The following is an 11,487-nucleotide window of genomic DNA, read 5'->3' as shown; positions in this document are numbered from 1 at the left end:
CTGAGCTAAATCCCCAGCCCTTATACATGTATGTTCTTATCTTTTTTTTTTTTTTTGCTATGGGGGTTGAACTCAGGACCTTGTGCTTGTAAGGCAGGTGCAGTGCTATTTACCTGAGCTAAATCCCTGCCACAGTTTTGCCTATTTTTAAACCTTTACAGAAACAGAAATTTAACTGTCATACAATTTCCTTGTGTCAGGAAGCATTGTTACTTTTTGTTTTGTTATTTTTTCCTCCATTTTTTTGCTTTTATAAAGATATATTTATTATCTTTATTCTTTTTTTAGATGCTTATGTATTATTTCAAAGTAATACTCAAACTGGTACCAGGACATAAAACAGACAAGAAAAAGAACATTAGAAATATTTTTTGTACCAGGGATTGAACTCGGGTCCTTGCGCTTGCAAAGCAGGCAGCAGAAACACTAAGCTAAATCCCTGGCCCTAGAATTAACTGTATTACTAAAAAAATCAAAAGTAATAGTGTAGCTTCTTTAGAATCTTTTAAGAATTACATTTTTTAAAAATTGTAATAAACCCACCTTACCACATAGCTTTTCTGTATAAAACATCTTTGAAATTTAGAGTGATCAGACAACCCACTTTCTGGTCCCCCTTCTGTCTCTCTTAGAAGCTTTCTTTCCCTCAATAAATTTTCCTACTCTAAAAAAAATTGTATTAAAAAGCCACACATTATAACAAAGTGTATGATTTATTTTTTGAAAAAATTGAAACTAAGGTTTTTCTAATAAAGGGGAGAATTTGTAAAATAAATCATTCCCTGGTTATATGTTAATTACCATATTCTGTACAATGTGGTATGCTTATCATGTATTCAGTAACTATGAATAATTAACATTTTTGATTTTAAAATGCCAGTCACTCACCAATGTTGTAAATCTATATATGTTGAAATAATTACCCAAAATAAATGTATTTTAAAAAGTGGCCTCTTTGACAATGTTTGTATTGATCAATCCATTTGCACATAAATGGTAAAGCAAGTAAAATAACATTACTGCTAGTTAATGTCTTCATAATATGGCTATTTGTTGTTGCTTTAGTGACGATACTTCCTATAACCACATGAGTACCCCAGAGATTTTGGCAGATTACTTAATTTACAGGAGCTAAGATCATCAACAGAATCCTAAATGTTTCAAAAAGTTGTTTGTTTATGGTCCAAAAATGCTGCACCAGATGATGGTTCACTAAAGTTAGCCTAGTGGTCTTCTGCTCAAAGAGCGTAGCAAATTTCCTTAGCACCATTAATGAACTTTTCTAAGAGCACTTCTCTTTCAAGTTCTATCTCTTCACTCCAAACAGTCATATCATTATTACTTTTCTGTGTTACAGTCAGAATCATTAGTTTAGTAGCCACTTCTGGAAATAGTGATTCAAAGTGTCTTTGCAGTAATTCTGGGCATGTTTGGATTACACACTCAACTCTGGCACTTTCAGAGTAAAGTTCTGCACTGTTAATTTTTTGTTCTACAGGTGCATCATTACCCTGAAATTCATTTTTGTATTGTGCTATCACAAACTCATGTCTTTCAGTTAATAAAGGTTCTGCCAGAACATCAGGCAAAGTTTTATAAACCTAGCTTTTCTTCTGTGCAGCAGTCCCATTGAAGTGACAGGAAACTGGAAACGCTGATCTTGAGGTCCAAAAGGTCCCATAGCTTCCTCACGCTATACTCCTCAAAAGCATATATCTGGGGGTTCAGTGGCCCTATGAGATTCATCAGAACCTGAAGAACCTGCTGTTGAAAAGGCTTTTGGATTGACAACTCTTTTAACTAAAGAGCAAAATCCTGGGAGATAAGAAACCAGTCTGGCCCTGTCACAGAGCACAATCATCCTTGTATGCATGAATATCTTTTGGTCTTGTTTTGTAGAATTTTAGTCATTTCCTATACTGGAACTGATTGGCCATTTCTAGTGGAGAAAACAAATGCAGTCTTTTAAAAGGCAGTCTGAGAGCTGCAGCCTGAGGGTGGGTGAATTTGGAGGGACTAGGGTGGGTGAAAATCATCCTTACCAATCACCAGAGCCACCTCCAACTCTTCTTTGACTCTTCTGCTGTCAAAATGGCGGATGCCCCCCTATTTACTTTTTTAAAAAATTATGAAAAAATTTTTATTGGAACATTTACACAGTAAAGTTACATTTATCATTGGGATCTTGTACCTTTACATGACATGTCTTGATTCTTATTTTTTCCCTATTCCCCTGGCCTCCCTTCACCCCCCACCACCCTTCCCTGTTTACAAAGACTTTGTTTCCATTTTTTCCTTTTCTCTTATTTTTTTCATTTCCCTTCTTTCCTTTACCCTATCCCTACCACTTCCCCTACACCTTTAGAGCTTTTTTAATTACACAATATCAATTTTACATTTTGATCCTTATTTACACTTTTAGTTTATCATACTAGATAAACTATTTATACATGTGTGTCCTATTAATTTCACTTCAGAGTATGTCCTCAATGTGCATCCACTTAGCTATAAATGTCTCTAGTTTCTCATTCTTTATGGCAGAGTAGTACTCCATTTTATAAAAAAAACCACATCTTCTTTTTCCATTTTCCAGTTGATGGGCAGTTACGCTGTTTCCAAGTTTTAGCTGTTAAAAACTGTGCCATTCTAAACATGGGTGAGCATATATCACTGTGGTATGATTCTTTTCTCCTGTTCACTTTTGAAACATTCATTTAATGTCTACTATAGCAAGAAATTAATGATTTTGGAGATTCAGAGATGAATAAAAAATACCTTGCCATCAAGAACTCGGGGTCTAGAACAAGTGTCACAAAGGATGCTGTAAACAAAATACAGAAAAGGCTTAGGGAAAGAGTGGTGCTGTGTCACTGGAGGCCTTGGGAGAAAATAGATAACACCCTGAAGTGGGAAAGGATGATTTGTAAAAGAGTTTAAAGGGTTAAGGGAAATGAACATGATGTCTGGTGAGCAAATAAAAGCACAGAATAGTGAGTTATTAAGACTCAGAATGGCTGTATAGAAAGGTTCATTTCACAGGTGTGGTGTCTAGTAGAAGAGCATTGTTAACCAAAAGTGATTTTACTTGAAAGTTGGGGAAGTGAATATCCTAGGCTTTTATGCTCTTTCACTGTTTCAATCTCTTATCTTTTTGTCTTCTACTGTCTGAATCTAACCAGGAGACAGGAGGGAGGGTGGGCTGTTGATAAAGGCAAAGCTTCTTGGGGCCACAGAACTGCAGAAAAGAGTAGAGAATGATCTTGAGAGGCAGATAAAATATCCACAATACTGTTGGTTTTTTAAAGACACAAGATGCAAATCTCTGCAGCAGTGAAAGAAGAGCCTTATAGGAAGAGAGATAGAGAAATATTGAAATAAAGTATATACAAAAAATGGAAAGTATAGATAGTTTGGATTATATGCTGTACAATGAAGAATACTGTAATAAACCATAAAAATGAAAAGATAAGCTAGTATTTTTTAAGTAAAAAGAGCCTAAAACCAGGACCAGACAAGGACCATAACAAGCCTTTATTATGGGGGTGATCTGCAGGGTTGCCTCTGAACAAAGGAGAGAGCAAAATGTTAGAACCCGGAGCTTTTATAGTATCTGGGTGGGGTTGAGTGATGTAGTGGCTAGGGATTGGGGGAGCTGTGACTTCACTAGAAGTGGTTTGTGTTATCACTAGTTAGGGCCATCTTAAGGTGAGGGAAATCTAACAGTATTTACAGAGAAGGCTACTTTAACAATGCTTATTCTGTTCTTATATTACATCATGGTATTTATAAATGGAATCAGTATTGCCTTTTATCGTTAGGGGAAAGACAATGGATCAAGTTCTTAGCACTATTAATCTGAGTGATTTACACATAGTAGCCTATTACAAATGTACAAAAACCAGCATTCATTAGGGAGTAAAGCTTTCACTTAAGAATGTAAGTTTTGTAATTGGGCCATGAGCATTGGATTTCTGGCTCTAGTACTTTCCATCTTTTTTTGTTTTGTTTTGTTTTCTTTTCTTTCAGTACCAGGGATTGAACTCAGGACCTTGCACTTGCAAGGCAGGTGCAGTGCCACTGAGCTAAATCCCTGGCCCTCAGTACTTTCCATCTTGATGATGTTAGACAAATTACTGAATATAGGCCTCAGTTTTCCCATTTAAAAAGTAGGCATAAAGATGATAACAGTGATGATAACATGAAGTATTTAGCCCAGGGCCTAGAAAGTATTGTTAATGAATGTTATTACATTTAGGATAATATTATGTGTTAAAATATTTGAAAAGCTGTCACATGAAACAGGGATTAAACTTCTTTTCATGAGAACCAGTAGTTCTAAAAGTAAGACTAATATTAGTGCAAATAATATAATCAGACAGATTTGGGAATATCATTTGGAATTAAGAATAGTTAACTCTGAAGATCATGATTTGCATACCAAAGGAAGTGTTGGGAGGGAAAATTAGATATTTTAAAGTGTATTCATGCTTTAAAGTGACAAAAGTTAGTTGAAATTTTCAGGATACTAACTGTAGTAGTCTTATTTATTCTCTAAATCTGTGAAAAAGCTTTGAGTAAGGTGAAATATGTTTGATTTTATTTTCCCTCTCATTTTTACTTTTTGCAAATTCAATTCCTAACCTTCTCCCAGTAATACAGGTTAAGTGTCATCTTTTATTCTTTAACAGTATTTATTGTGCACATACAAATGAACCAGACTTTGTTTTAGCTAGTGTGCTTAAGTTCTTGCCCTAATAGGGCTTTGAAAATTCTAGCAGGGGGAAATAGAAAATAAAAACATGATGAAATGACTGAAGGTAGTTAAATATTGTGATTCATGAAGAAAGTAAAATGGAATAATGGGATGAAGCAATTCTATGGCCCAGGGTTGTGGAATAGAAGTAGTACTTCAGGCATGGTTGTCAGTGAAAACCTCTGAAGAGGTGAGGTTTTATCTGGCACATGAATGTTGAGAAGGAACTGATCATGTTGGGGAAAGCACCTTCAAGGCAGAAGAACTAGCAAAGGCAGAGGCCCTGTGGTGGGGAAGAAGTTGATGTTAGAAACAAAACTGAGTAGCTGGAGAGTGGTAGGAGAGGTAATAAGAGCATGGATCATGTGACGCCTTGTAGATCGTGGTGATGTCTGTATTTTATTTTGATTGGATTCTAATAAGTTGTAAGACAATTTTATGATATAATTTGTGTTTTAAAAAGATTATTGTATCTTGTTTATGGGCTGTTGGGAGTAGCTAAATTAGAAGCAGTTATAGTTGTCCAAGTGAGAGATAAAAGTGACTGTTCAAGTAAGAGCTAATAGTGGTTTGAATTATGTCAGATGACTTTTCCCTAATATCTCCCTTCTACTTCTGATTGATCCCTGGGTAGTGTCCTTTTAAAAATAGTTTATACTGTTTAACAATACTACTTTTAAAATAGCTTCACATCATTTTAATTAGGTATACAGATGTCTTTTTAGATTTTGAGTTTCTGAAGCATAGGGACAATTCTTTTTTACCTTGAGCATTACAGGTTATTGATATAAAGCTTTAAATTTAGCATTTTATATATTTCCATTTAATGAATTCATGGAAGTTAACTTTTATCTGAACTCAGGACTTCGTATGGCTATTATAAATGGCACAAGGCAGTTATATAATTGTAATAATATAAGCTAGATTTGAGATGGGATAGAAATGGTTCTCCGTACTTTACAGAGACTTAATATACTGTCAATGCCTAGTTAAGGCAAACATACTAAGAAGAGTTGTAGAAACCTACAGTTTCTGGGCCAGGGATTTAGTTCAGTGGTTCTGCTGCCTGCCTTGTAAGCACAAGGACCTGAGTTCGATCCCGGTACCAAAACAAACAAACAAACAAACAAACAAAAAAAACCAAAAAAAAAAAAAAACCAGAAACCTACCATATCTTTTTGTTAGAGGCGAAACAAATTAGAAAGACATAGCAAAATAAAACCAAACATTAGTTTCATGACTGTATTATCTATCATAAATTGACAAGATTGAGGTTTATTTCTTATATAACAACAGATCACACAGTTGGGTTGTGGATCTTCCATGGATTCCTTCCTTAATATGCTTTGATATCTCTTTAGTGTCTTGTTTTCAAAGACTGTGGAAACAAGAAAAAATGTCAGTGATTACTAGTTTGGTTAGGCCCTAGAATTAATTTGATACTATTGAAACAGTGGTCTACTTTTAAGATATAGAAGGACGTTTTTCCTTGAAATATTTGAGACATCATTCTCAAGTTTAAGTGATAGGAAAACATCTATCTTTTTTTGTCAGTGATTGAAATTTAAAAAGATAAAGACGAAATTATCCTTGTTCTTATTTTAAGTTGTAAACTACCTTAACATTTATTTAATTTAAAAATATATCAGTTTTGGGCAACCTTTTCGGGACCCCTTCTGTCTCTCAGGAGCTGTTCTTATTCCCAGTTCTCATTCCCTATTCCTATTCTCAATAAATTTTAAAAAATATCAGTTTTACTTGTTAACTGAAAATATTATTGTTTTATTAAAATTTAAAAATACCCCAAATTCAAGCTTATTATGTTAGCTCTATTGTTTCCTTTGGCAACTGGATGCTTTTGTTAAATTTGACCAAAATACCTTCCAAGTATCCTTATGTTACTTATAGATATGAGAATGAATAAATCAAATGCTTCTCACAAAACTTAAGTCATTTTTAAGATGCTTCTTACTAAAATGAAATTCTGATCTGTGAGGAACATTATCATATAGTGAAGACACAAAATTTTATAGTTAGAAAAACTACTCATTTCTGACTCCCTAAATATTTAAATAATAAATGTATAGCAAATTTATAACAAGATATATTGAATTGATTTAAATTATTTGAATCTTGAAATACAGTGGAAAAGTTCTATTCCGAAGTATATATGTTTGAAAAACATTTGAATGGTTGAAAGCAAGGGAAAGTATGAAGCAGTGTTGCTAAACACTAGAAAAACATGACATTGTGCTCATTTAATATCAAGCATTAAACTTCTGAATATTTTCCTGGAAATTTGATTGATCTTGCTGTCACCCATGGGTATTTCAAACCCACCTGCTGTATCATAACAGGGTTGAACCAAGAGGAGATAAAAGTTCCAGGAGGAACTTCCCAGCTTGACCCATAATTTGAAATAATCATGCTTAAGGAACTGTGAAAAATAGTTCAGGGGTTGCTACTGTTTCTTTCTTTTCTTTTTTTCTCTGCATCTGATTGTACTAAGGACCTGGTGCTTTCCAGGCAGGTGCTGTGCTGCTGGCTACTGTTTCTGTTTTAATTTGCCTAACGGATTTCTTTTGCCTCTTCTTTCACAGATCAGATGGCTAACATATAATTCAATTGATTATTATCTAATTGATTTGCATATTTTATTAAGATTTAATTTTAAAGGTTAAATGGATGCTTATTGGAACTACTATTAGGGATTTACTCAGATCACATAATTTCCTTTTTTGGAAAAATATGTTTTATCATAATATATGTTTTAATATATTTTACATTTAACAAGATTCTGAACAGATGAAAATAGTGTTTTCTAAATCTACATTCAGAATTTTATGTCCATGCTAGTAACTTCAAAGTATGAATTTCATTTCATTTCATTGTGTTACAGTGATGTTTTGTGTATAGAAATTCAAAATTTCATTTTCATTTTTTTAACCATAGGGACAACATGAGTGTTTTAAAGAATTTAGAGATTTGAATTTGCATGATTTTTCATGCAAAAATCTACCAATCTTTTGTTAACTGGAATTTTCAGAACATCAGCAAGTTGCACGTTTTTAAGCTGAGAGAAAAGTGTATGCTGAATCCTAGCAACTGAAAGCAAATGAACATATGTCAGTATCTGTATATAAATGGTATCACTTATGTCAGCAGTTTGTTCTGTTTGGTTAGGGACCCTTGTTTAGTAGTGTGTTTACAATGAGGTCTTTCAGTGGAGCAGGGCTATTTGACTGAATACTCTATATTGTTTGTGTATATACTGTGTATAAAGATAATATAGGCATCTTTACTATTGTTATTGACATGTAGTCTTATTTTCTTTCTCAGATGTGTTTTATTTGTTCCTCTGTTAACTAGCAGTGAGTTATTGGTTTTGTGTTTCCAATCATGGTGTCTTTGTGTGGCACACTGAATATGATTCCAGATAAATTATTGAATTAAATCTACATGGCTGATGAGCCACATGAAGTTCAATTAGAGGTAGAATAAAGGCTTTGTCTTAAGGCCTTTAATTTAATTGCACCTTTTCTTAATAATTACTATCAAAATTATTTAATCAACTGAAAGCATATCATTGGGAACTAAAATGCAGTTCATTTATTTCAAGTATATGGTATTTGTTTTTGTTTCTTGTGATTCTTATTTGCTGGAAAAGGACATTAGATGGTTAGAAATGGCATGTTTGGAGTTTGGAAAAAGAATGAGGCTACTGGTACATTTTAGAAGTTAATATGCTTTTATATGCTTCTGAGGATTTAAGCCTTGCAATTTATGCAGGCTGCAAGATTGACATCTTTGCCTGTGGTGTTGATAATTTATTTATTAGGTTCTAGAGGGAGACTTACTTACTTAGAAGTTCTTAGTTGAAGTTTTTGGGAGTGGATGAGATTGAAAAAAAAGTGTAGATAGGACTTTTAAAAATTAAGGACAGAATAACATAAGGAAATACATTAATTGTATAAGGTTTTAGGAGAAAGGTAAAGAATGTATGACATGCTTATATTTAGTGATTGACCTGACAAAGAAGAGCCATTAAATATAGTAGAGTTCAGAGCAGCAAGATGTGGGGGATTTACCATGAAGAAATTAAACTGAAATTCCAGGACCTCTCACTTTCAAAAATTCCTTCCAAGGTTTTGGGAAGGAGGTGTTCTTGTGAAACTTCCAAAAGTATTTTTGTTGTGATAAAGCAGAACAGCTCAGTGCTACAGCCAAGTGTTACAGCTCTGTGTTACAGCTCTGTGTTACAGCTCAAGAGCTACTGCACCAGCAATCTGAAGACTCCAGAATCCAAGTTACTTGAAGAGATGGAAGAAAACCTTTATTAGCTGGCTAGCTCAGAGGAGTTTGCCCACTCCAAATTCGGAGCCCCAAACTAAAATTTTGAGCCCCAAACTGAAATTGAAGCAGCTATATAGAGATCTACAGGGTAGAGGAGTGGGCCCACGTTGAGGGCATGCTCACAGAATAAGAAAGGCAGAGTTAACAGAACATTCTTGAAACACACACCGGATGAGCATGTTCACAGAAGCAGAGGGGCAGAGTTAAGAACATTCTTGAAGCAACAGTGAGCATGCTCAAATAGTTAATAGAACATTTTGATTCATTGGGCAGGAACACCATGTAGCTCAACTGGTTGCATTTCTTGAACAAAACATTTTGTGGAAAAAACATGGGAGGGCAGAGGCAAAGGCTTGTCCTAAGCATTATTACTCCATTATTTTAAGATTGTATTTTCTTTTAATTCTTTCATTTCATGTGGCACTGAAACAGCTATAGGCAGTTTTGGGATTCAGATAAGGAAACTGAATTTGTGTTAACTTTTAGTTTGGCATGTATTATGTGGTTCATGTTACTTCTGGTGCTTTTCAACTTGAAATAGGGTTATATCCTGATAAAACCATTGTAAGTTGAAAATACTGTAAGGGCCGGGGATTTGACTCAGTGGTTCTGCCGCCTGCCTCGCAAGCGCAAGGACCCGAGTTCAATCCCCAGTACCAAAACAAAGCAAAACAAAACAAAACTGTAAATTGAAACTGAATTTAATATGGATAACCTACCAAACACCATAGCTTAGCCTGACCTACCTTAAATGTGTTTAGAACACAGCCTACAATTAGGCAAAATAATTTAATATAAAGCTTATTTTGTAATTAAGTGTTGAGTGTCATATGTAAAACTAAATCACTGAAAATGGAAAACAAAATGGTTATATAGATACAAGAGATAAAGATAGCATGTTGTAGAAAGATGAAATACAAAAACAGAAAAACTTGTATCTCAAAAAAAGTACCAGTTTTATGTTCCTGATCCTCTGGCTAGTTGGGAGCTGTGGCTTGCTGCACCCTGAATCTTGAGAGTGTATCTGATATTTTGCTTGATTTGAAAAAGACCAAATTTAGGATTTGCAGTACAGTTTTTAGAATTTATTATCACTTTCAACCATTGTAAAGTTGAAAAATTTAAGTTGAACCATTGTTAAACTGGGGATTATCTGTACAGTTAAGATTTTGCTAGCTATTTTTTATAGGAATGACATCTGGGAACACTTTTGTTACCCAATGTGCTGACTCACATACAGCTAACATGATGCAAAGCCAGAGAGAGGATGATTGAGCGTGTCCTACATTGCCTGACACTGGAAGTATGTGGTGTAGGGTAAGAGAAAAATCTGAAATATGCAGACCGAAAATAGTTTGGGAAAAAGGTCTTCCAACTGTGATACCTTACAAATGCAAAGAAACAATAGAAATTTCCCTAAATTCGACAGTATGATTTTACATGATATTATCAGTAGTGGTTTGTGAACCTAAAAGAATATTTCTAAAATTTAAATAATTAGACTAAATAATTAAAGACTAAATTGTCTTTTGAAAAAATTTAAATCTTTATAGGAAATCTATATTCTTGCTAAATGTATGTAATTAAAATATAGAAAAACTGTTCTAGAAGTGTGTCAGGGAGTTTATTGAGAAAAGTATTGTCATTTTTCTGGATTTTTGTGATGCTTTGACTTTTTTTGCGTATTCTAGATAGGCATTTACCTTTGTACCCAATTTTACGCTTATAATTTTGCTTCCCTCCTGACTCCCAAAGTAGGCCCTCTAAATTGTATTAAATTTTAGCCTTATGAAACCCTGGGAAGCACAGAATCACAGAAGTTTAGAAGAGACTATTTATAGATGGAGGATGTGTTCTGTTTTACATAATGTATTGGTATAGTTTAGGAAGACAGATTTAGTGATTAGGAATTATTGAAGAACTCCAGGAATAAATATGAATTTGTGCATTAGAAATGGAATTGCAGGCATGGTGGAGGCTGAGGTAGGAGGGTTGTCTGAGGTTAAGTTAGAGTCAAGCCTGGACTACATAGAGTTCAAGGACAGCCTGAACTGCCTAGCAAGAACCTGTCTCACAAAAACAAAGCAAAATAAAACAAAATATAACAGGCATTTGGTAAAAGTGATTTATTTATCATAGTATAAGTACAGTACTAATATTGAAGGCAATCAAGCAAATCATCTATAAAATATGCTATTAATACAAAATGCATGAAATAAGTTTTCAGTTTTATAGATATATGGATAAGAATACAAAATTGACTGTAAGGTAGGGGGATTTATTATTACTTTTTCTATTCAATTCATTAATGTTTATTGAGTATTCATTGTATGCCAGTCATGGATCTAGGTCCTGGGGATAGAGCAATGTATGTACAAGGT

At 34.1% G+C, this 11,487-nt stretch overlaps 1 protein-coding gene and 1 pseudogene across 1 annotated transcript in view; one reads left to right on the top strand and one right to left on the bottom strand.

Annotated features, from left to right (window-relative positions):
• Nucleotides 1-11,487, top strand: part of Pde3b (phosphodiesterase 3B) — a 143,801-nt gene that overhangs the window by 15,106 nt on the left and 117,208 nt on the right. The gene's annotated exons all lie outside the window — the stretch shown is intronic.
• On the bottom strand, nt 920-1,861 carry LOC104856135 (annotated as a pseudogene).

Source organism: Fukomys damarensis, unplaced genomic scaffold (genome assembly GCF_012274545.1).
Source record: "Fukomys damarensis isolate Sample0158 unplaced genomic scaffold, DMR_v1.0_HiC HiC_scaffold_16, whole genome shotgun sequence".
Taxonomy (NCBI): Eukaryota; Metazoa; Chordata; class Mammalia; order Rodentia; family Bathyergidae; genus Fukomys; species Fukomys damarensis.
This window is presented reverse-complemented; position numbering and strand designations above follow the sequence as displayed.